This window comes from Chionomys nivalis, chromosome 3 (assembly GCF_950005125.1).
Source record: "Chionomys nivalis chromosome 3, mChiNiv1.1, whole genome shotgun sequence".
NCBI lineage: Eukaryota > Metazoa > Chordata > Mammalia > Rodentia > Cricetidae > Chionomys > Chionomys nivalis.
In genome coordinates this window covers 46,926,264-46,950,695 of record NC_080088.1, presented here as the reverse complement: position 1 = coordinate 46,950,695, position 24,432 = coordinate 46,926,264, and the positions used below count along the sequence as shown (strand labels likewise).

Below are 24,432 nucleotides of genomic sequence, written 5' to 3'. Positions count from 1 at the left end.
ACCTGCCACTCAGCCTTTTCTGTGTGCTCCATCCCACTCTGTGGTGCTAAAACCTTCTGTTCTGGCTGACCACATACAGCGCCCATTGATTTCTGATGAGTTTATTCCCTGTGTCCTACCCTGCCGCCCCAGGGCTGCATCCTTATGAATCACGAGGTCTGCTTATCTATTGTTAAGAAGTACTTTATGAGTGTCAATGAAAGTGTGCTGCTGGATGCAAAGATAATGGTTTTATAAAATATAATCATTGTTCGTTGTTGCTCATCAGTTCTAGCAGGAGGTAGGTAACTGGGAAATTAAAGAGGCCTATGATGTTAAGGAAAAAAACGTTCTTCTCTTTCCTTATACATAAAATGAATTAATAAGGGATTGCTGAGGTTTATAACACTGCACTTATAAACAGCAAGGACTCCAGAACTGTGTTTGTTCCCATTGTTCACAGGGTGAAACAGCTCTCTTTGTCTTCAGTCTGGAAATAGACTTCGTAGACTCCATGACCCATGAAGTCTTGTCAACATCCGCCTGAGGGAAGCAGAGAGGAAGCAGAAGGCACAGGTGAGGGCTTCCGCTCCTTGTCTTCCCTCTCTGGCCTGGCGAGTCAGCTGTTCCTTCGTGTTCTGTCACCACCAAGATGGCAGTGTTTCTCATCCCTTAGTTCTGGAAGGGTCCAACTTTGAACGGAAGGTAGATTTCGGGTTTTTCCTAGCAGCTTATATATTCTTGTGGGCAAAGCTTGTGGCGTCCATGTGAACCCCCTTTCCGAGGGCAACCCCTGCCAGATATGTTGGAGACAGATTATTAAGCAAGAGATGTGGAGTCTGTGCTGGCTGTGGAAAAGTCCTGCGTAGGTTTGGGTGAGGAATGCAGAGTGTTTATGTCTCTGTCAGTGCTATCACAGTGGATGCCTTGTGGTCTGATGTACCAGGCATTGTTTATCCCACCAAAACCAGAGGGATTCTGCTTCTTACTGTCTTCTAAAATATAGCAAGGGAATAACTTCTCTTTTCCTAATGACGAATTTGGCCTTATCTTCAAAGGAGGCCTTTGAAGTTTGGGACAGGATTATTGGGCAGAGAGAAGAAATTATAGCAATAATGCCCAATGAATTCATTCTGGTTGCCAGAGAGCATGTTGAAAAAGCAACACAGAGTGCAGGGTAAGCAGTCCTGATGAAAAATAACCCCAAAGAAGCCAAGCGCTGAGAAGTATGGCCAGAGAGCGTCATTCTTCTCAACTGTGTTTGCGCCATGTTAGGCAAGTTGAGGGTGAGGAAGTGGGGCCAGGCTGGCGCCTCCCTCCTTTCATTGGCCTTTTACTGCATACATGCTCTGCCCCCGGCATCATGGCATGAGTTTTGCCAACATTCTTCAAGGGTCCATTTCTAGTGTTTGCTGGGAGAGTGCATAATATCCAACAGCCCATTGCTGGCTGGAAGGTAAATGCAGAGCAAACCCTGATGCTAATAAGCATCAGCTAAGAAGTACTTCCTGAACCAGGGGAGACAAAAACTCAGACTGAGTGAGTCAAAGCCAAAGTTGGGGCCGGCAGTCCGGCAGTCCGGAATGCTCGTTCACATCTGCCTGTGTGAGTCGTTCTCTAGTGTCTCCCTAAAAAGTCATTTTTCCCTCTGTGGGTGACTGAGCACGCTGGAGACATGGGATGCCAAAGTATTTCTGTTTGCATTTTTAAAAAAGGGTTTCTGAATTGAAAACAGAGTCTCTTGAGTCTGGGTCTTGAATATGTTTTTAGGATCAGTCACTGAACATTTTTCAGGGGGAAAGGAATAATTAGATGATTTTGTTCCTCTCTCAACTCCATCAGATTTTCTCTTGAGAATTAGAGAAATGTTCAATGTGGTGGTGTACACCTTTAATCTCAGCACTAGGGAAGTAGAGACAGGAGGATTGCTGTGAGTTGGAGAGTTTGAGACCAAGCTGGTCTATATAGAGACACCCTGGAGAGAGAGAGAGAGAGAGAGAGAGAGAGAGAGAGAGAGAGAGAAACATGTGTCTGAATTTAGCATTTTGCTTGCCAGTTACATTTACTCCCATGCATATCTCTGGATATATAAACGTCTGCAGCAGGTTTACGTGACTCTGAAGTCCATCTCAGAGTAGCAGGCAAGGGAGATAGATGTGTTTTAAGGGCAACCAAGTCACGGAGCTTCCCAGTTGCCCCCAAACCTTCTGGGCTTCTGAGAGCTGGCCATCACACAGGATGGGAGGTGAAGATGGTTGAAGATGGCTGGTCTTTGGGAGCCCCCACTCAAAAAGGACTAGACATAGATTCCCGAAGAAAGCCCCACCACCACTTTCCCTGGCTCTGCCAATAGTTAGATTAGTCTAAGTCAAGGGCCTTTACCAGCCCATGCTTACCTAACATTATAATCCCAGAGGTTTATTAGGTATGGGTCACAGCTAATTGAAGAGGAAAATTGGGGGTTCTGGGTTTATTGGTTTTCCATGAAAGCTAAGGCTGCCCTTAATTATCTCAAAAATCGCCTCTCCCACGTGATTCTCTTTCTGAAGAGACTGTCATCTTCCAGCAGTTTTCCATAGCTGCGCGCAAGGGAGGCCGATGTGTTAACACGTCAGTTAGCACAGTGCTTCCTTTGGCAAACGCAACCGCATAAAGTCCTGGCTGTTCACAGCCGTTTACCTCTGTCAGTATGAAAGGATGCTTTGTAGCGGGCCAGTATACTTGTACACTTATTTGTTGCCTGACAACTCGGAGTTAGATTCCATTGTATATCGCCACATAGGCAGGTCTGCAACCCTTCCTTCAGACCCTGAGACCCTTGGTGGTCTGCCACCTGTAAGACTGAGTCAGCCCAGGTGACAACCCAGTCAGGTGATTTTTCTTCTATAGGCTTCTGTTGCAGACATAGAGGCTGGGACGGCAGCCCAGCTCTCACCCTGCTGGACTGTGGCAACTTGCCAGCTAGTTCCACTGGGTGGTCTTTGACAATAAAAGAAAGGGGTTGGGGGAGTTTAGCTCTCCTCCCCAAAGGGGAACAACAAGGTGCCTTTCTATAGGTGGGCTTTACATGGGCGGCCAATCCCCTTGTCACAGACACACCACTCGGGTCTTGATTATGGGAGAAAAGAATCCAGAGGCTTGTCTGAAGGTGGCATTGTATGATGTTCATTTGTGATGCCCCGATTTTACAAACAAAGCCTTGTGCTTAGGTACAAGTGTGTAAGCACACACGAGCAGCAGGTACCCCTCACAAAACAAAGATTTTTATCCTCGCTTCTCGGAGAAGCAAACCCCACAAGGCTTCCTACTCCACCACTCAGGGAGGTAGCCGTGGACAACGGGAAGGAGAGGCAGCAGTGACTTGCCTGGGCCTTTTCCAGAGATGGACAGTTACCGTCGTTTACAGAACACCCACTGTGTGCCGGACCTCGAGTCCAGCACTACCTAATCCATGCGCCTTCCAGCAGTCCTGTGAAGATGGCCCTCACCACTGCGCTCTGCAGATAAGGGCGCAAAAGCCTAAATAAGTACAGTGGCTTGTTTCTGGTCTCTGGGCTGGTAAGTGGCAGAGCCAAGATGTCATTACAGTCTGCTAACTCCGAAACTCTCATTCTCAAAGAAGTAAAACAGCAGATACGCTCCTCCCCAAAGCAAAGCCCCTTGACTTAGAGAACTGTTTTCTTTTCTAACTGACTGCACACAGGGGCAGGTGAGATCCTTCATGAGACTTGTCAGTATAGAGGTCGAGTCCCAGATGGAGGGTGCACGCATGAGCACTAGGGACGCTGGGCTCTGTGGCACAGCCATGTTGGATTTTTGTAGGCCGTAGTGAGAGTCACAACCTCACCGGGTTTCGTCTCAGACCGTGAGTCTTGCCCCTCCCCTGGGACATTGTCTGAATTGCCTGGATCTAGGCACTGCTGTAAGTGCCAGATGAATCCATTTGCACCTAGAATCTTTGCAAGTCTAATCAAGCAGGTCCTCCACTCCCTCAGTGGGGTGAGGGGAGAGCTGTTTAGCCTAGTAGACACTTTGGTCAGGAGAAGTGGCAGCTTGTATAGAAAAATACCCCGGGGAAGGAAGTAGAAGCCTTGACAGACAGGTAACTGACAGGGAGATGCTTCCTTGAAGGCAAATATTCAGCAGGCAGCTAGCAGAAAGGATTGGACAGGCAGTTACCTGCAGGAGCGCTAACACCCCACTCCCTTCAGGCTTCGGATTGTGCTAGAAGTTTTGGTACAGAGGATGTGTATGTAGTTAGGTGCTCCCCCACCCTCGCAGCTTTTAGTGGGTGTAGGTGTGAGACATAGGTGTATGTGGGTATGGGTATTTGTGTGAATGTGGGCATTTGCGTGTCAGTCACGGTGTGAGTGGGAAGGGCAGGGGACAGCGTAGGGTGCTGGCGTTCATCTTCTTCTACCTTTGTAAAAGCAGGATATTTCTTTTGTCCTCTGCTATGGACACCAGGCCATGCTGCCACACTGAGCTTTACCTGGGCTTTTGTGAGCCCAGTTCAGGTCCTCACCCTGGTGTGGCGAGCAATCTGCTTTATGAGTTCCCTCCCTGATGCCAGCAGCTGTGTATGCTCCCTGTTTTTCTTGAACAAACAAGGGAAGCCTGAAGTCACGATATTCTGGCTGTGGAGAGACGTGGGATGCCTGGGTTTGCAATACAGTGGTGTGATGAAGTGGCGGCTACCACGTCTCCATCTTTGTGTATGCAGTGACCTGGCACAGTGAACGCAGGTTGACAACATTCTGCTGGCAACTGAAAAGCCTGTCACAGCTATGCTCACCAACCCTGAGTTCAAAGATAAGAAATTCCAGGGCATTAGCTAGATGTTGGGCTGGGCTCGAGGGCATGCTTGCTCTCCTTTGCAAGATTCTGAATAAGAGGCTGTTTGATCAACAGAAACTCTCTTGGGTCCTTCCAGGCCTCCGCTCTGTCCCTTCCTTTGGGAAAAGTTTGTGAATGGTCTCAGCGTCCATAGGAGTTGGATTGGAAAAGAACCCTTGCAACAGAATTCGAGGCAGGATCTTTCTTTGCTAAAGAAAGGGATAGACATTAGAAGGTCTATGCTGTGGGGAAATACTTTGCAGGAGGGTCGGGAACTAAGGTGTGTGCCATCCTAATTCAGGGGAACCTGCCTAGGTTCAACCTGCCTTTGCCAATTGCTGATGTGCAACCCTGTCCAGGGTACCTGGGATACTAGTTTCTTTCTTTCTTTCTTTCTTTCTTTCTTTCTTTCTTTCTTTCTTTCTTTCTTTCTTCTTTCTCTCTCTTTCTCTCTCTCTTTCTTTCTTTCTCTATATCCCTGGCTGTCCTGGAACTCACTCTGTAGACTGGACTGGCCCTGAACTCACAGAGATCTGCCTACCTCTGCCTCCCATGTGCTGGGATTAAAGGCGTGCACCACCATTCTTTCCTTCCCAAACCAACCAAATATGCCAACTATTTATAGAGCATTTACAATCTATTGTGATCCAGAGATGATTTGTATGTATATGGGAGAATTAAATTAGCTGCAAACCCTATGCATGCTATTTTATGTAAAGGACTTGAACCTCCACTGATTTGGACATTCTTAGGAAGATCCTGGAGCCGACCCCACAGATGTCAACAGATAGTTATACTTATCCTTAGACCCGCACAGGCAATGCTTTCTGGGGCATGTGTAGATGGGAACACGCAGAAGGGAGGCGCTGTGGAGTTCTAGTGAAGGAGGGAGTTAGTGTGCCTGTCTTGGAAAAGCCTGAAAATGGTGGACAAGACCACGTGGAACAGTGTCTCCTCAAGGGGCAGATTTGGGGCACACTCATAGGTGAGCCAGCTGTTCCGTCTCATGTCCCCTCCGCCCTTTCTTCTTCATGCACTTCAGCAGAGTTCATGGAGCATCTCCTTTTTGCACTGCACACCTGCCTGGGAGGCGCAGAGAAGCTGTGCACTGTATTTCCTGGGTTTTGACAAATATAAGATGCCCCATGTCTACCATTGCAGAATCACACAGACTCGTGGCTCACACCTGATCACCTGACCATTCCTCCCTCCTTCCTCTAGCTGCTTGGTGGCACTGACCCTGTCACTGTCCATAGTATCACCCAGCAGGTGGCCGGGATCACCCAGGCAGGCTTCATTCACTTTCCAGTGTTCTGTTTAAAACACGACTTTCTTTCTTTGAGCTTCACGTGCATAACCAGCTAGGGAAGTAGAGGTTGGCAAAGCAGGGGCTTCAAACCCTTTGCTGACTCCCTCCTGATCAGAGCCCTGTGGCTCCACAGTGAGACCCCCTTAACTCCCTATCCTCTTCCTGGCCTTGCCAGACTGTGGTGCTACTGGAGTTTAGCCCAGCCTGGTGCACTATCAGGAGCTGCCTGTGTTTGGGTTCCACATCTGGAGTATCAGCTGGGCGGATCTTCCTGGACCATTTGTAAACATACGGGCAGGAGGCATACATGGGGCTGTTTGTTTTACTTTGGAGCTGTGAGCGAGTGTGTGGAAGTGCTAGTCCCCCCGGGCAGGTAGCTGTAGAGCCCTTGTACACTAGCATGCGGTGGCAGGCCATAGGACCCTAAGCCTCAGTGGTGTCTGTGCTCAACTCTGAGAGTGATGGAGTCTTGGGGCCTGTTTTGTGGTCATTATAGAGGAAGCCCAACCACAACATAAAAAAAATCCAACGAAACTGAGAAACTTTTTCCACCAAAAGGTACTTGGTTCTTACCAGCCTTGAAAACTGGAAATCTCAAGGAGTTCAGGAGCAGAAACCTAGTATTTTTTAAGGTACTCAGCGTTCACTGTAATCACAGGGGCTCACTAGGGAAGAGGTGATGAGGACAGATTTGACACTGGGAGGCATTCCTCCAACTCCACGCTAGCCCTGAACCACATTTAAAGGAAAGAAGGGCTATGCGAATGGGAGACCATACCATCATCTAGAGCAGGCTGACAAGGTTAAGAATGAGACGATGTATTCAGAAGACCGAGATCCAAGGCTGGGAACAAGCATTTGAATCCAGACCCCAGCTCCATTCCTGTTCTGAGTGAACAGAGAACTGAAACAGGGTGGTACCTTCTTCTCACATTGAAAGATGTCGGCCAGATGTGTCAGATTCGGAGCAATGGAGGAATAAAACTCATAGGGGCCTTGGGAAGTCAGCCATTAAGTGGGAAGTTCCATGCTGATGATCCAGTCTATCCACCCCTCCACTGTCTTCCTCCATTCAGATGGCTTTGGGCTGCCACGCCGTTGTTCTGACTCCCACGGAATGCACACTGGTCCAGGTTTGCTCCTGGGACTGTAGGAGCTAATGCAATACAGCGTGTGGCCAGCGCTCCTCAATCAAGTTGTCCTTGCTATGCTTATACCCTCGGAGTGGAGCCCGCTGGTTTGTCTTTGCTGTCTGGAACTTGTGAGGCCAGCACAATGACCACTGACCATGCAGAGGAAACCTTGGCCTTTGTCGCAGTTTACCTGGGCAGGCGGAGGATAGGGGTCTGCTGGCATGGGTGAATGTAGGGCCTGTGTCCTTTACAGAATGCAGTCTTCAATTCCGGGTCACCCTGTCCACATCTTGTATCTCTTCTTCCAAGGGGAGAAGTAGAAACCCTGAGCGGAACTGGGCATAGCTTCGATAGGTGTGCCAAATGGTAGCGCCTACAAGAAGGGACTGCCTTTTGTGAACCAAAAATAAAAAAAAAAAATAAAAGGACTGTGTGATCTGACAGAGCATTTGATTTCTATTCTGATATTAGTGGGTTGGGAGTTTCTCAGAAAATCTGATTATAAATACCCAACGCTGATCCTTTTAAAAATTGTCTTTAGTGTAAGTCACAGTGAGGCCTTCTCTTTCCTGATAGTCACCCTGTGGTCAGGGGTACAAGGAGGCAAAGGGTGGGTCTTGCTCCAAGTAGGGTTATTGGTGAAAGGATAGTTCTGGTGTGGTCTGGGTCTTCTCCGATATGTTGTCTCTAGAGCAATGGTAGAACTGGGGCTTGGCTCCCAGTTTACTCCCCTACACACACCCCTCTCCAGAAAAAAATCGAGCCTCCAGGGCGGGTGGAACAGGAAGGTTCCTTAATAATTAAGTCCTGTCTGCTTTGAAAATCAGGAAGTGAAAAGGACGTGCGTGGCCAATTGAAACGGAATCTTAGGCAAGCAGAACTAATCTTTCTCACACTAGAAATTAACCAAAATGCCATTGCTAATGTCCCTGGAATGGGCAGGGGAGGGGGCCAGAGAGACATTGATCGCTGCATTTCAGCCAAGAAGGAACATGTGTCCCTGTGGTGTGGGCTTGGACCTGGCTTCCCTGCGTGAAGAATACCACCCACTAAAACTCATGACGCCCGTTGTGGCCTCACTCCATAGGAACTCTGAGGTTTCACACTGAGCTGTGACCACTTACGCTGGTGTCCCAGGAGGCTTCCTACCGCACAGCCCATTCCCCCCAAGCTGTCACCATGGTGGCCAGCAGAGGAGCCTTCTACTTGGCCAGATATTTATTGAGTCCTGTGTTCCCATCCCTCAAGACACTTACATCTCAGCTTCTGGAGATTTCTGAATCAAAGCAAGACTTGACTGCACTCTGAACTGTGGCATCCACATCTCTCCTCAGAAGCCTGCTAGACTCCAACTACATCTCTATCAGTGTCTTACAACTGTGACAGAATAAGGAGGAAATCACTTTTAAAGGAGGAAAGATTGGGGGTATTGTTTGTTGCTTTCATTTGTTTGTTTATAGTTTCCTAAGTTTTAGATCCTGATCAATTGTCTTCATCCCTTTGGGCCTGTGATGAGGTGATGTGGGGAGTGTGTCCTGGAGGAAGGCTCCTTACTTCATGGTACCCCAGAGAAAACAGAGAAGGGAAGAGGTGAGGGTCCCAATACCCACTTTAAGGGAATGTGTCTAAGGACCTAATGTCCTTCTAGAAGGCCCCATCTTCTAGGATTTTGTCACCTCCTGATAACTCCTCAGGCTGTTGATTAAACCATTAACATATGGACCAATTATGGGGGGCAGGTAGGAATCAAAGCTTAACAGTTACTTAGATGGCCACTGTTGTCATCGTCATTGTCCTCTTCATCATCATTATAACATTGGCAATTTGAGTCTCATCTGATTTGCTGACTCTAAATTGTTGTGGGGAGCTGCAGGCTGCATTCCTGCCACTTAGCTCCCGGCTGCCTGGCCTAGCTTATGCCTCGAAACAACAACACACAAATTGTATTCTTTTAAACACTGCCTGGCCCATTTCTATTAATATGTGTAGCACCTTGAGGTGCACTTACCAGGAAGATTCTGGCCTGCCTCCATCCTGGGTTGGAGCTTCATCGCGTCTGCCCTGGGGAGCAAGCTGCATGGCATCTCAACTCACTTCCCTTCTTCCCAGTATTCTGTTCTGTTTACTCCACCCACCTATGTTCTAACCTATCAGGGCCAAGCAGTTTCTTTATTAATTAACCAATGACCTTCCTCCATCATTTCCCCTTTTTCTGTTTAAACAAAAAAAAAAAAAGGAAGGCTTTAACTTTAACATAGCAAAATTACATATAACAAAACAGTTATCAAGTAAGAATTACAGTTACAATATTTACATCTATTTTATATTTTATCATAACAAAGGAAAACAACTATAGCTATCTTTCTATTCTTCAACTCCATCAAAGACTCCAGAAGGATATAATATTACCTAAATAAATGAGAAGTAAGCAACTTACAAAACTCTAGAAATCACAGAGACATCTTGCTGCCTGGACAGTCACCCAAAGTTCCTCTGTACTGTTGGGGCATCCATCTTCAGCCTAAAGGCCCGTGGTATTCAGAGACATTTCCATGAAGCAGGAAATTTCAAAGGCAGTTCAGTCACTATCTGCTGTATCCTGCAGAATGTCTCTCAGACTCTTTCATGAATCAGGAACCCCGAAAAATCAGCTCACCTTTAGGCAAGTTCAGTAGTCCTCTCTCTGCGGGTTCTCTGTGTCCAGTTTATGCAATAGTCCAGGCAAGAGCAGTTTCTTGCCCAAATGACTATCAAACTTCATAAGGTGCCTCTTCGATGCCCATCTTCTTCTTGAAGTAGATTGGTGCTGCCAGGAGCAGACGTGTCTTATTGTCAGAAAAACCCTAAGTTATTAAAACACTTAAAATGCCATATTTTATAATCTTTGAAAGATATGAAGAACGCCTATCTAAAATATGTCTATGTACATCTAGAAAATCTAACTAACATGACTACAAGCTTGACTATTATTGATAATTATCCATTAGCAACCTATATACATTACATTTTTAAATGAACTACACAATCATAATACCTTAATCGAGATCAGGAATACATATATATATATATCAAAATTGACCTTAAATTTATATCAATAAAGTCAAATCCATACCGATGCAAATTATTCATATATATCATATCCCCCTTTAAATGTAAAAGAACATTTATAAACAATATTTGGGAACATGGGCACAGTTTTTTCTCTCCAAACTACTTCCTGCTGAATGGGGGCGCTGTTATTCAGGTCTTTTATGGGATAACCTGTGTGCCAGGGTCAACTCAGTTGGCAGTTGAGTGAAGTAATTTTCTGAAGGTGTTCACAGCAACCTTTCAGGAGGGCATGGTCTATCATACCATATTGTGATAGAAGCAATCCAAAGAGTCTCATCCTCTGTGAAAACAAAAGAAACTCCTTTCCAAAGCATCATGTCCTTAGATCCAAATTTTAAAGTCAAGTGATTTTCAAAATATCTATGTTGGATTAGTTCAGCAGCATTTATAAACAAATATCTTTTAGCAGATGTTGCTCTTTCCTCATCTTTCAAACAATTCAAAGAGAACATAATAGCGTACAGTATCAAGATTCTCTGTGTATTTTCCATCTTTGTGCAGCTTTATTTTAACCTCTATTTTGTTTATTTTTACTTTTATTTTTTGAGACAGGTTCTCTGTATATCTTTGTCCTGGAATAACTCTGTAGACCAGGCTGTCCTTGAACTCTCAGAGATCCTTCTGTCTCTGCCTTCCAGGCATTGGGATTAAAGGTGTGTGCTACCACACCTTGAAGTCACAGAGGTCAATCTCCCTCTGCCTCCCAAGTGTTGGGATTAAAGGTGTGTACTACGACACCCAACTACTCTCTTTTTTCCTTTTTTTTTGTTTTTTACTTTAAGAACTTTAACTTTTAGCCTGCATATATTTTTAACACACTGTAAAACATTTAAAGGTTTTCTTTGTCTTTGAATCTCTTTTTACTGTATATTTCTCTTTTTCTGACCACATGAGCCTTTAAATTACTGAGCAATATGAGTAGGGTTAAAGCCGTGGCTTTGGTGGCTGGATCCAGCCCATTCCTTAGCTTTCTGCCATTCCAGTCTTGTTGCTGAAGTACATTGCCACAACTCTACAATGTTTCAAGGTCCTTGCCAGCAAGCAAGCTGCAACAGTATTAAGCAACACTCAAAAGTTCCGTAGTCAGTAGTCAGGACCGCCTCCTTGAAAAAGTCAGACGGCCCAGAAAGCTGGCATTTTAAATCAGTGCAGCTTTTTTCCTGCTATGGCTGAAAACAAACAAGCATGCAGCCAGCTTTTATCAATACAATTTAAGTGTTTCGTGGCAGGACCTCTTAATGAGCTGCAGGGTTTTGCAGCTAAAGCTGAGTCAGGAAGCCTCTCTTAGATGAGAGCGCTTGCTTGACTCTAGCAAGCAGAGCAGACCTGAGAAATTGCTGCTACCAAGAAAACATGCTTTACTCTATTCTTTCCAAAGCTTTCTCAGGCTTTCTCTGGACTAAGTTATCCACGTCTGGGCGCCATTCTGTTGTAGGAGCTGCGGGCTGCATTCCTGCCACTCAGCTCCTGGCCGCCTGGCTAGCTTATGCCCCGAAATAACAACACACAAACTGTATTCTTTTAAACACTGCCTGGCCCATTTCTATTAATGTGTGTAGCAACTTGAGGTGAGCTTACCAGAAAGATTCTGGCCTGCCTCCATCCTGGGTTGGAGCTTCATTGTGTCTGCCCTGGGGAGCAGCTGCATGGCATCTCAACTCACTTCCCTTCTTCCCAGCATTCTGTTCTGTTTACTCCACCCACCTATGTTCTAACCTACCAGGGCCAAGCAGTTTCTTTATTAATTAACCAATGACCTTCCCCATCACTAAATTATCTACAAGAGCCCATATTTTGGAAAATTTGATTATTTAGAGAGTTTTGTTCATTGACAGTTGAAATTTCATCAAGCTAAACTATCAAACAAATATCATATAGTAGAGGAAACAACCAGCAAAATGAAGAGACAGTCTACAGAATGGGAGATGATAACTACTACTGGCCACAATTGTCAAGACATGGGTCAGCCAAGGAGCCAGTCAAGACATGGGGTCAGCCTAGGTGCCAGTCACAGACGAACGGATAAAGAAATGTGAAGCAAATATAGAAGACAGTATTATCCAACTGCATTGAAGACTAAAGCCCTATCAATTGCAGTAATAGCATATGAAGGGTTGGACTACCTCTTGGCCTGAGACATCCAGAAGGTTCCAAGGTATGCACCTTTTCTATCCAGACCAGAGAACCTGCTGAAGCCAGCTTGGCAGAGCTGTTTGTCTTAAGTGACAGGACATTGGGTGGATAGGAGCTCCTTAAAGTTGGTGAAGGCTTGAGAGTATCTTGCCGTAGTTACCCTATTGTTAATAAAACATTTTAAAAATCATTGTTTTCTAATCTAAAATCTCAAGCAAACATAAAGGCAGAAAAATAGTATCACAAACCCTGTAGAGTTGTTCTCAACATGGGGGTCCCACAAACCTTTTGCAGGGGTCACACAGATATCCTATGTATCATATTTATATTACAATTCCTAACAGTAGCAAAACTGAAATTATGAAGTAGCAACAAAAATAATTTAATGGTTGGGGTTACCACACCATGAGGAACTGTATTAAAGGGTCACAGTGTTAGGAAGTTGAGAACCACTGACTTACAGGGACATTGTAAGTTTATTTTTCCTCTACATCATCTAGGAAACTAACATGCAATAGACAGAAACATGAAAAAGAGTGGACTGATTTTATTATGTTCCTGTAAGGACTGGAGATGAGGCCCACTGATGACAAGATGGTTGCTGAACTTAAGTAGAACGTAATAAAGGAGAGAGGGCTTTGGCTCCTGGAGGAAGGGGATAACCCAAACTGTGAAGGGTTGGGGGAGGGACTATCTCCTGCAGATAAAGTCTCCCAGGTCACAGTCATCTGTGCTCATCTGTGCCTGAGCAGATGCCAGTCCCTCAGCCAGCCCCCCATCCAGCCCCTCAGCCAGTCCCCCAGCCAAGCCCCCAGCCAGCCCTTCAGCCAGTTCCTCAGCCAACCCTCCATCCAGCCCCTCAGCCAGCCCCCAAGCCAATCCCCAGCCAGCCCCTCAGCTAGTCCCTCAGCTCCTTCTTGTGGAAAGTGCCTGGTAGTGGTAAGGTACCTGGCAGAAAATGTTTGCTAATGCAAACAGATGAGCATTTCCTTTTTACAGAAGGGCATCTCTTGGCATGGCTGTGCATGCCTGTAATCCTGGCTCTCTGGCCCTCCAGAGGAGGCTGAGGCAGGATGATCAGCAATTGCAAGCCATCCTAGACTACAGATGAAAACAAAAGCAAAACAAAAATCAGAACAGCTTTTAGGAGACATTCTTGTGCCTGTGGAGATCTGCAGTTTTTCTAAAAACCTAACCTGAAATATGCCAAAGATATCTATTTTGGAGTTGGAAATTTTTCTCTCTCCTATTCTTCACAGGGATTTAGCAATTATCAAGATAGAAGTTTTTTTCCTTCCTTCCTTCCTTCCTTCCTTCCTTCCTTCCTTCCTTCCTTCCTTCCTTTCTTTCCTTTTGTCTCTTTCTTCTTTTGTGTGTGTGTGCTTGTTTGTTTTTGTTTTTTTAGACAGGGTTTCTCTGTGTAACCTTGGCTGTCCTGGAACTTGCTCTGTAGAGCAGTCTGGCCTCCAACTCAGAGATCTGCCTGTCTCTGCCTCCCGTGTGAATGCTGGGATTAAAGGTGTGCACCACCACCTCTGCCTGGTGGAAGTTTTTCTTTTCTTTCCACATAGGACCCCACTGTCTTTTCCATGCTCTGTGTGAATGGGACAGAGGTGGATGCTACGCAGCTTCTTATTCCAGAGCAGGCTGTGATGCTTCTCACCTCCTGGCTGTAGCATGGTCCTCGGGTTGAATTCACCGGTGGTCTGTGCTACTGTGCCCTTAGCCGTTTCCCTTCTCTAGAAGCTAAACTTTGGCTTCAGAGCCTGACTGTCATCTTTTAAGGACTCAGGGTGTAACCACTGTTCTGTGTTGAGTGACTTGTGGGGCAAGTTAATTCCAGGAGACAGTGGGTTTCACTGGGTAGGTATAAGCAGAGTGAGTCCACAACTCTCCATGTTTTGGAGGAGTAGATAATAAGAATACAGAGGTAGGGATGGGCCATTACCTGAACTCTAAGGGACCCTGGGCAGGACTGATGGAGCTTCACAAACCCTTGTGGTTTCCGGAGCAGAGCTGTTTTTCTGGTCTCCAGACTCAAACATCTGACTTCAGGCCCTGGAGGAGATAGGGGAGGGTCCTAAGAAGGAGGCTCCATCTCTGACCTCTTTTATGGTGTAGCCACAGGCAGTCTGCGAGGTATCTGCATCAACCACCAGCCATGTGCCATTTCAATACCGTTTGATTCATTTTGAATTTGTCAAAAGAGAGCAAGCAAGGAACAGAGTTCTTCCGAGTGTTGGGGACAAGGATCTGCTTCCTGCAGGCAGTAGGGCCACTCCGAGCTGCTCTGAGGCAGGGCTGAGTTGGACAGTTGAAGTGAATACAGTTGTGTGAGATCACACTTCAAAGTCCTCCCCTCACTGCGGACCCTGACATCTACATAGCAGGCAGAGACTGCAGGAAGGGCGTGCTGACTCCAGGGGCTGCCTTCAGGTCCTGACTGTCCGCAGCTGGCCTGACCCTTCCCTCTCTGCTTGGCGTTTTTCAGTTTAAAGTCCCAGGCTGATTCTCCCCTCCCATGTAAGCGTGATGTGCGCGTGTGTTTAAATTTTTTTTCTTGGCAGAAGTTAAGACACAAAATGGATTTGGAAACAGATGAAACCAGTCTGGGTATAAGCTGGGCAGCAGGCAGCTTCATTCCTGGAGTGGGATGGGCTCTGATGTGGGGGCGGAAGTTGTCTCCTCCCCCTGTGGGGACCAGGAAGGCCTGGAACTCTAAAGTGGGGCCCAAAAGATACGGAACCCTCAGACACACTCCCTAAGGATCTGTGAACCCCTGGATTTTTCCTTTTTGCCTTTATTAGGGGAATTTCTGTGAGCATTGAAGTTCAGGCATGCAGATATATGGATGGTTTGAAAACTTCTCTTCACTACTAACATCTTCCTTGGTCCCAAGCCCCCATACTCCCAGACCTATAGGTTCAGAGATCAGTTTGAGGGTCTCCATCTCGACTCCTAATATAGGTGATTTTTACAGCAGGGCCATCTTCTTGGATATTTATTTCTATGTGATGGAGAGTACCTAGGAATCCAAGTGTCTGGCAGCAATTGCGAAGTGTAGTGCGAGCCTGAGGACCTGAGTTCGATGCCCAGAATTCAAGTGAAAATGTCAGGCCGCTGGTGGTGTGAGAAGCAGAGGCAGGAGGATTTCTGGGGCTCGCCAGCTAGTCTGTTGAGGCTAATTGGTGAGCTCTAGGCCCATGACAGACCCTATCATAGGAGGAGATGGTGTTTTAAGGATGGCATGAGGTGTCCTCTGGTTTCCATATGGACTTACATACCCAAACACACGTGCTCAGTCATAAAGAAATTCAGCCGGAGCCCGGAAAGACAGGTGACTCCTCAGTTAAGAGCACTTCCTGCTCTTCCACAGAATCAGAGTTCCATTTCCAACCTACCTCCTGTAATTCCAGCTCCGGATGATCCAGCACCTTCTGGTCTCTGCCGGCACCCACATATATGTCTGAAGACACACATACACATAATATAATAATAAATCAGCTTAGAAGATGAGAAAATTGATTTTAGTTTTAAAATTGTAAACATTTTCCTTAAGACATTACAACAACATCTTTGTGCAAAACCCCTTATTCTGGACATTTTGCCTCATTGCAGAGCTTTCCTTGAAGACATTCTTTCCAGAATGACTTGGACATCCGTGCTAGAGGCCTCCACACAGGGCTCTCAAAGCTGGCCGGATGAGGCAATCAATGGACAGAGTTGAAAAGCTTGACACCGATGCCCACCCTTAGCCACAGGTGATATTGCTGTGGCTGTCAGTCCTCTGCCAGAGTGACTCCATTCTGTCACGTGGGGCTGGGAACACTGTCCGCCTCCTGGAGTTGTGTAGAGGTGACACAAGGTCATACATGTGTCTGAGATGATTCCCTTGTTTATTGACTCGAAAAACAGTTAAATAATTGTCTTGGTTGTGTGTTGATTAGTAATTTCTTTTTATCCTAAATGTGTGTTTTAATCATAAACTGCTTATCGTGAAAACCCAGTTTATTTTATCCACTAAATCTCAATGGCATTCATATTATAAATCAGTAAGACATCAGTGATTTGCCACAGAAGTTAGTCGTGTTTTTGTTGTTGTTGTTGTTGGTTTTGTTTTTGGAAACAGGGTTTCTCATGGCCCAGACAGGCTTCGGGTTCACCGTGTAGGTGAGAATGACCTTGGTCTTATAACCTGCCTGCCTCCTGTCAGTTTATTAAATTACTATGTGTATTCTCTATCCTTAACACGCTTTCCCAAATAGTATCTTTTAAGAATCAGTAAATTGTTATACTAAATGTAAGTTATACTTTCCATTGTCTACAAAATGTGAATGCATACAGTGATGTAAGCATCTCAGCTGCATTGCATAACCAGTTATTGCTAGTGGGAAATTATATGTGACAGTTTTAAAGGGAGTCATAAACTCCTTTGTATAATTATGCAAATAAGTGAGCTAAAGGTGATATGGGTTCAGTTTTAGATTGTGTGCCACAAAAGGTAATTTTTGAAGCGTTGCTATTATTAAAAATACCAGGTATTAAATTGCAGAATTCACGTTGGTTAAGCTATACTCCACTGCATGCTTGAATGCAGATAGTATGGTGGATCAAACCCAGGGCTTCGTGCAGGCCAGCCACACTTTAGCCACAGAGCCACATCTCAGCCCCAAACTCAATCTCTAAATATTAGTTTGCTCAACGTGACAGTTTCGGCCTAATTTATATGCTCTATTTTATACGGCTTACTAAGGAAAGTCAGGGTTGCTAGGAAAAAGATCTTTAAAGATGATTACCGAAGCTAAGGAGCCTGTTTTCCCTCTTTGCAAAACCTATGTCCGTGCAGCGGGGAAGCAGCAGAGCCCCGGAACCAGGGAAGATGATGCTCATGAGTAGTTGGTAAGGGCCCGAGGTTGGAAACCCAGCACAGCAAACCGTGATGTGGCAGGCAACGTTTGGAGTCCAAGGGATAATAAGGCTAGCAGGTCTGTGGGAAAATGCAAGACCAGCGATGACATAGTGGTACCTTGGGACAGGCTTTTCCCAGATGTGTCTTTTTGATGGTGAAGGTGATAATACAAACCTACTTGGACTATTTCTGATGTTTCAAGTGAAAAGTACAAATCTCCTAGTTTGCAGACCTAATCAGTGTTAAAATTGTCTCTTGCCACTTTCCTTTGACAACCCAAACAATTACATGCTAGACTTTCATGTATTTTATTTTCAAAATGGGATCTCCAAGAACCTCTTAAGTTAGGTCAGCAGGCCGAAAAGCGTGTTTGGAAAAATCCTCATCACTAGTAGTACTCTAAGAAAAAAAAAAAATGGCACTCCAAATAATTCCCGGGCTAAGGGTCATGTAAGTTCAAGCTTGTGGTTACAGACTCGGTGCCTACTCTACGTTGGTGATTCATGCTGTATAACAGCAAATTAAAGGTTCTGAAATGCCCGCAGTAAAGAAATCTGACTGGATTTCCATACATAGCATTTCCCTAAATTATTTTTGTTACGAGTCTGTAACATTGTTTAACATTTGGTAGGGTTTCGGATTATCTTAGGCAGCAATCCCGGGCCACTTTCCTCCACTGCCCACAGGTCCGTGACCTGTAATACAGGGAAGAAAACAGCTCATCTGTTGGTATCATCAGCAAATAGCCACTGTGCTCCTGTCACAAGCCACGCACTGCGATTGCTACTGGGTGCCTAACAATGGGCAAGATGGCAGAGCGTTGGCCTCCAAGATGTCACAGTTACAGCATCAGTCCCATCCACAACGGCTGACTGTTCTGCCCTGTACCTGGGAATGGCAGGGCATCCTAGGAGCTGGAGACGAGAATGAACCCGCCCCCTTTGCTCTTCCCATCAACACCTTGCTGCAGTTCCCCGGCACTCTCCTGCATAAACAGTGGCCCCCAGTCCAGCTGCGAGACTCTATGTGTTTGTTTTCTCTACATGAGCCAGCCTCGCACTAAGGTCTCAGCCCTTCGCGCAAGTTGTGGAGAGCTGGCAGGGGTGTGGTGAGGGCTTCCAGCAGAAGGCAGGGACTGACTTACTGGCAGATGGCTGCAGCCTGCTCCACATTTCCACACGGGTATTTATTTAAATTGTAGTCAGTTTAAAAGAGCTTGGTAATTGAGAAAGGAAAGACGGGAGGTGGAACAAGGAACTCCGTGTGTATGCTTTGGGGGGCAGGGGTCAGGGCGGTGGTGAAGAAAGTGGGTTTGAATAAGGTCAAATGGGAGAGTAAACTGTCATGATTCTAAAGCATGGCTTCCAGCCAGAGCTGCAGCTCCACTGTGTGTGTGTGTGTTTATGTGTGTGTGTGTGTTACTGTCTGTCTATCTGACTATGTGTCTCCAGCCAGAGCTGCAGCTCCACTGTGTGTGTGTGTGTGTTTATGTGTGTGTGTGTGTTACTGTCTGTCTGTCTGTCTGACTATGTGTCTCCAGTCAGAGCTGCAGCTCCACTGTGTGTGTGTGTCTGCGTCTGTCTGTCTGTCTGTCCAGCCAGAGCTGCAGCTCCACTGTGTGTGTGTGTGTGTGTGTGTTAGTGTCTGTCTGACTATGTGTCTCCAGTCAGAGCTGCAGCTCCACTGTGTGTGTGTGTCTGCGTCTGTCTGTCTGTCTGTCCAGCCAGAGCTGCAGCTCAACTGTGTGTGTGTGTTAGTGTCTGTCTGTCTGACTATGTGTCTCCAGTCAGAGCTGCAGCTCCACTGTGTGTGTGTGTGTGTGTGTTTATGTGTGTGTGTGTGTTACTGTCTGTCTGTCTGTCTGTTTCCAGTCAGAGCTGCAGTTCCACTGTGTGTGTGTGTGTGTGTCTGTGTCTGTCTGTCTGTCTTTAGGGCAGAGGGTGTACACAAATAGGTAGGTGTTAATGATACTAATGAAAATAACCAACTTGCAAAATTCACAGTCCCTTAGCAAATCTCTACTTTGTACTTCCTTTGTTTTATTTTAGAAGCTTTACTAATACAATCTGAATTACCTTCACTATCTCGGAATGCGATAGATTTTATGGTTCTGTACCAAACCCGTTCCTCTATCACTTCGGGACAAGGGAGAGGAACACCTCTATCTCTCTGTCAGTGCTGTAAAGTTCAAGACTGGATGCCTGATGCAGCTTGGCCATTTCACCCTCAGGATTAGCTCTTGAATCCTTCAGATGGCCTTCAAGCATGCAAAGACGTGTGAGCAGCGGGGTGAAGGGGTGGGGGCTGGTTTTGCCTGGCATTTGTCTGAACCAGCCCCAGAACCAGACAGGACTGATCTTCCTTCAGTCTGGGTCACAGAACCTGGGAGCTTTTTGAGCTGTGTGAACCTGGTTTCTGTGTAAGGAAAGGGCATAGGAAGTGACAGCAAGCGACTGTGGAGTGATTCTGTGGCCTGACCAACAATACGTCCCGCGTCTTTTCAGTCTCCCAGTCTCCCAAAGTCCTCTGCGTGTTTTGGATGACTGTCATTCTCTCCAGCCATAACCTTCCATCTTAAGTCATTATTGACTGGCTCAGCAGGTGTTTTCTAAATACCTGGAAACGTATTATGGCTACAGATGCCAGTGTGATCAACAGCATCACCACTGTTGAGCTTTTGGTCCAGCAGGCAGGAGAACATAAAGAATTAACTGTGTGAAGGGTTCCACAGGAATGAAGAGCCGGGCGCCTAACTGCTGGTGGGGAATTCCTGACATGTCTATCAAATGAAAACAAACTTCCTCGGGCATCTACCACCCTCTTGTTCTTCTCCTTCATTTCCTCTCTCAGGTGCCCCCTCCAGCCGCCCCAAGCTTGCAGGCAAGGGTGGGAAGGCCTGGGGACTGCCTGACTTCACCCCTAGCAAAGGGCCACAGTGAGCTGGAGTTCAGGAACCAAATCCCTGGGGAGGACGTCAGGCAGCAGGGCTTCCTTCCCTAGTCCCATCTCCAGCTTTGTGTTTGCAGCGGAAACCCTCTCTTTGGTGATCTGAACTTTGTAGACCATGGGAGAACCTGGGATGTGAGGCTCGCACAGCTTAGTGGACACTGGCTGAGCACCTGCTTACTAGGTGTCAAGGAGGAAAGTCAGTTGTGTATGTGTATGAGACTCAGGAAACCTTGCCACGCTGACTTCTCTTCGGTCCCAGCCTCGGTCCTGGGACTCTCTTGGAACTGGGTAAGGGGTGACTATGGGTGAGATAGCAGAAAGGTTTCTTTTGTGATTCATAACAAGGGCTAACTTTGAGAGCTGACTTTCCATGCTCTGTGGCACATGAGTGCGTGCCCAAGACACGTGTGCACACGTGCGCGGACAAGAACACGTGTTCACATTGCTTCCGTTCTTCTGCTGCCTTTGCAACTGGTGCTGGTCCCTGCATTTAGTGATCAGTGCATAAGATAATCCAGTTTCTCTTGTGACCCGTCTTCCTCGAGGCCATCCATGCTGCATTTTAATTTGGGCATAACCAAAATATGCTAGAAGAGAGGCTTGCCTTGTTTTTCTCCGTGTCCCCCTCGGGCCTCCATACAGTGCATGCAGCTTCCTGCAAGTTGGCTGGACTGCGTTGAATCCTGCCCAGTGCCCACCCCAGGGCTTTACTGTTCCTGGCAGGGGTGACGCGTAGTTACCAGCAGTAACCTCTTCTCGGTGTGAGCATTAAACAAGATGCCCTTGCTTTTCTTACTCCACTTAGGAACCAAGCCCCATTGCCCTTCTGCATGGTTTGGAGGAAGCACCTTCCTTGAGGTCCTGCATATGGGCTGAGTGATAGCACGCTCTTAGGAGAATTTCCTGGGATAATCGCACCCTGTTCTCAGGGTCTCCTTGTCTTCCTTGGGCGGCTGCAGGGGGAAACTGTGTGTTGGGCTTGCTCTGAGCCTGTGTGTAACAGTAGGGTTTGTGCTTATACATGGATTCCTTTGCCCTGAGAGATAGGGCTTTAAGCTTTCAAGGTGTGCTTTAAGTGCAGGTCCTGGAAGAGTTGCCTTTCACTTTTTTTTGAAAAAACAACTATCCAGGCTATAGAATAATAGCTTTTCCTTTGTTGTTTTGTCTACTTTTAGCATCTGGAGATTCTGAGGTACCACGTACCTGCTTCCTCTCCAGGGACTACAGTGTTTGAATTGACCAAGTACTGTGCTGTGAGGGATAGTCCTGGCCAACTCCAGTCTTTAGAAACATAGATGGGAAAGACCGGGTGTTTTTCTTTGTACCAGTGCGCCTTTGCCTGTGGCTATGAGCATTTGCTGAGGTCAGAAGCAAGCTCCTTTCTGGAACTGGGAATGGTCTCTGCAGAGAAACTGCAGTCAGGTTTTCCTCTCTGTAAACACCACCTCACTTTCTGGTGCCAAGTGGCCTTCTGTTGGGTGGGGATATCTTCTCCGTTCTCTCTGAACAAGTAGAGACACTCTGTAGAGAAATTATGGTGATTAATGTCATTATCATCATCAAGAGAGTGCAGAAAGGGGAAGTGTGCAGGAGGGGAAGGTTGCTAGCTTCTGTTGTAGTAAATGTTGACGAGGTCTGGGTGGAGATTGAGCCTTAGAAACTAATGAGAGCGTGTCCAGAGATTCCTGCCCTCTACACACACACGCACGCACACACACACACACACACACACACGTGCACTCATGCATATATCCCCCACGAGACAAAAATAGGGCTTCTGGGAGGGTCTGTAAATCAGAACGCATCGCTGTTCCCATCCCATTCATTCCTTGACCTACGGACACATGTGTGAGGAACAGCAATGGCATCCATGGCTGTGTACAGACCATAAGCCCAGAGCAAAAGCCGCACATTGTATACGTCTGGAACTGTGAAACATGCAACACGTCTTTGGTCTGAAATGATGTTAGTTGAAAAGTCCAGCAGGTGGCAACGCCACTGCCCGAAATCAGATCTCCGGTGACTGATTTCCGCAGAAAGTTCATGACCCCCCGCTCTCCAAACCGACTGTGTGACTGCTGTGTCAGGCTGCGCTTTGCACATTATCTCATTAATGGTTTTCAGTAGTTCATCAAAGTCCTCACCCTCATTTTCACAGAGAGTAATCCAAGACTCGAAGGGATGAAATAACCTCAGGTTATCTTATGGGACACTTTGGGTTAGAAACAGTAATGCCCATACCTGACCCTCGGGTGGGACATTCTTCAGTGTTGACCCTGAGTTCCAACACTGTCACAAGCAGAGAAGCTTTGCTCTACAGTAAGCATTTAAGATGAGCCCCAAAGTCCTTATGCCATAACTGTTAGGGTAAGGCCTCTACTTGGGGACAGGAACATTCCTGGGTGGGGAAGATGAAAGTGATCGTGGTTAGACAGCACCCAGTGCTGGGCTAAGTACATCCTAAGAGCCCGATCTATTTAGCTGACTTTCCCACGTCTCAGTTCTCATCTTCCTTCCCCTCCCCATGCTCTTTCCTTGAACTCCTCAGGCCTGGACCTGTCTTCCTCTTTCTGACTCAACAGCTTTTTATTCCTCCCTCTCTGCAAATCAAATCTCCTTTAGCCTGAAGCAGAGGGTGCCCTTTAGCAGCTCTGCAGCCTCTGTCCTAGATCAGATTATGGCCGGTCCTGCAGCAAGCCAGGAGCTTCCAAGGTGGAGAGATGCAAAGGGTGGTAAAAAGAAGCTCCTTGAAGGCTACAAGGCACGGGAGAATCTGCTTGGCTGCAGCCTCATCCTTACAGGGCATACAGCCTCCATAGCGCTCACCTGTGGCTATACAGCTTGGGACCTTTTGATATTTCTTCTTAAAACTCCCAAGTCCCCAAATCCCTTTCGATAGTCCTCCTCCACCTCAATCAAACCACCATTCAGCAAACAGTGAGCATTACCACGGGAAGTGCCAAGGAATACTAAGATGCGTTTGACACATGGCGGCCTTGGGGAGTTTATAGTCAGTATCAAGGACCACAGATACACTCATCAAAACTTTTAAATCGCCACGGAGTGGAACAGGTGCACAAAGCCCTTCAGAAGATAGAAGGAGGGACCGTTGTAGGAGGCTTCGTGAAGGAGAAAGAAGAGGCGCTTGAGGGAGAGTGGTTCCTCAGGCACAAAGTGAAAAGGGGCAGTGGTTCGCATGGAGGATCAGAAGGCGAAAATGCAATTTGCTGAGATTAGAGGCAGTGGGAAGAAGTCACGGGAGAGGTTGACTTTAGGCCAAGCGCCAAGAACCTGGAAGGCTGTATGCAGCCTTTGAACCACGCTTAATCGTTCCAAGTTGGGGAGCTATACAAGTGGGTATGTTTGCCCATTTCCTGTTTTGTTTCTTTTCTCCATCTTTTTGAAACTGAACTCAAAGGCTTAAAACATCACTCATAATTCTTCCTCTTCCAGTGACCTGGTTTTCGAGCCTTCCATGGCCTCGCACAGATGCTCACTCTCCTCTCCCAAAATGGGATGGGCATCATTTTCTCCTCTTAGAAACAATTATCTTCCTGTGGCTACTTGATCTTTGTAATTATGATATTAATTGCTAAATCCACGCCAGACTCATCTGAATTATTATGCCTGAACTTCTTCCATGAAGCTTCAGAAGAATGAAAAAAAACCAAGGGTTCAAACCCTGGCCCTGAGGTTTATCTTGTGTGTGATCACAGGCGAGATATTTAATAACCTCCAATAAATCCTCAGCAGACTGATGACATGCCGACCTCACAAGACATTGTGGAGTGTCAAAGAAGCTCGCGCTCAGTGCCACAGACACTTGAACAGTAGCTGCCCTGTTCCTGTCATCTTGTTTTGTTCTGTTTTGAGGCAGGGTCTCACTATGTAGCTGACTGTCCTAGAACTCACTCTGTAGACTAGGCTCGCCTCAAACTCCCAGGGATCCTCCTGCCTCTGCCTCTGCCTCTGCTTCCCAAGTGCTGGCATACCATAATCTGTACCTGTTTGGCTGAGCTTGGTATTCTAGAAGGAATGTAGGAGAAGACAATGCAAAGAGTGGTGGTCGCACA

General features: G+C 46.6%; 1 protein-coding gene across 5 annotated transcripts in view; it reads left to right on the top strand.

Moving 5' to 3' along the window:
• Positions 1-24,432, top strand: part of Boc (BOC cell adhesion associated, oncogene regulated) — a 78,428-nt gene that overhangs the window by 3,951 nt on the left and 50,045 nt on the right. For 4 of the 5 annotated variants that reach the window (XM_057765260.1, XM_057765258.1, XM_057765259.1 and 1 more), the window contains exon 2: positions 443-555. The exons of the other annotated variant lie outside the window; for it this stretch is intronic. The gene's annotated coding sequence lies outside the window, so the exon portion shown is untranslated. The remainder of the gene's footprint in view (positions 1-442; positions 556-24,432) is intronic. 5 annotated transcript variants of the gene reach the window in all.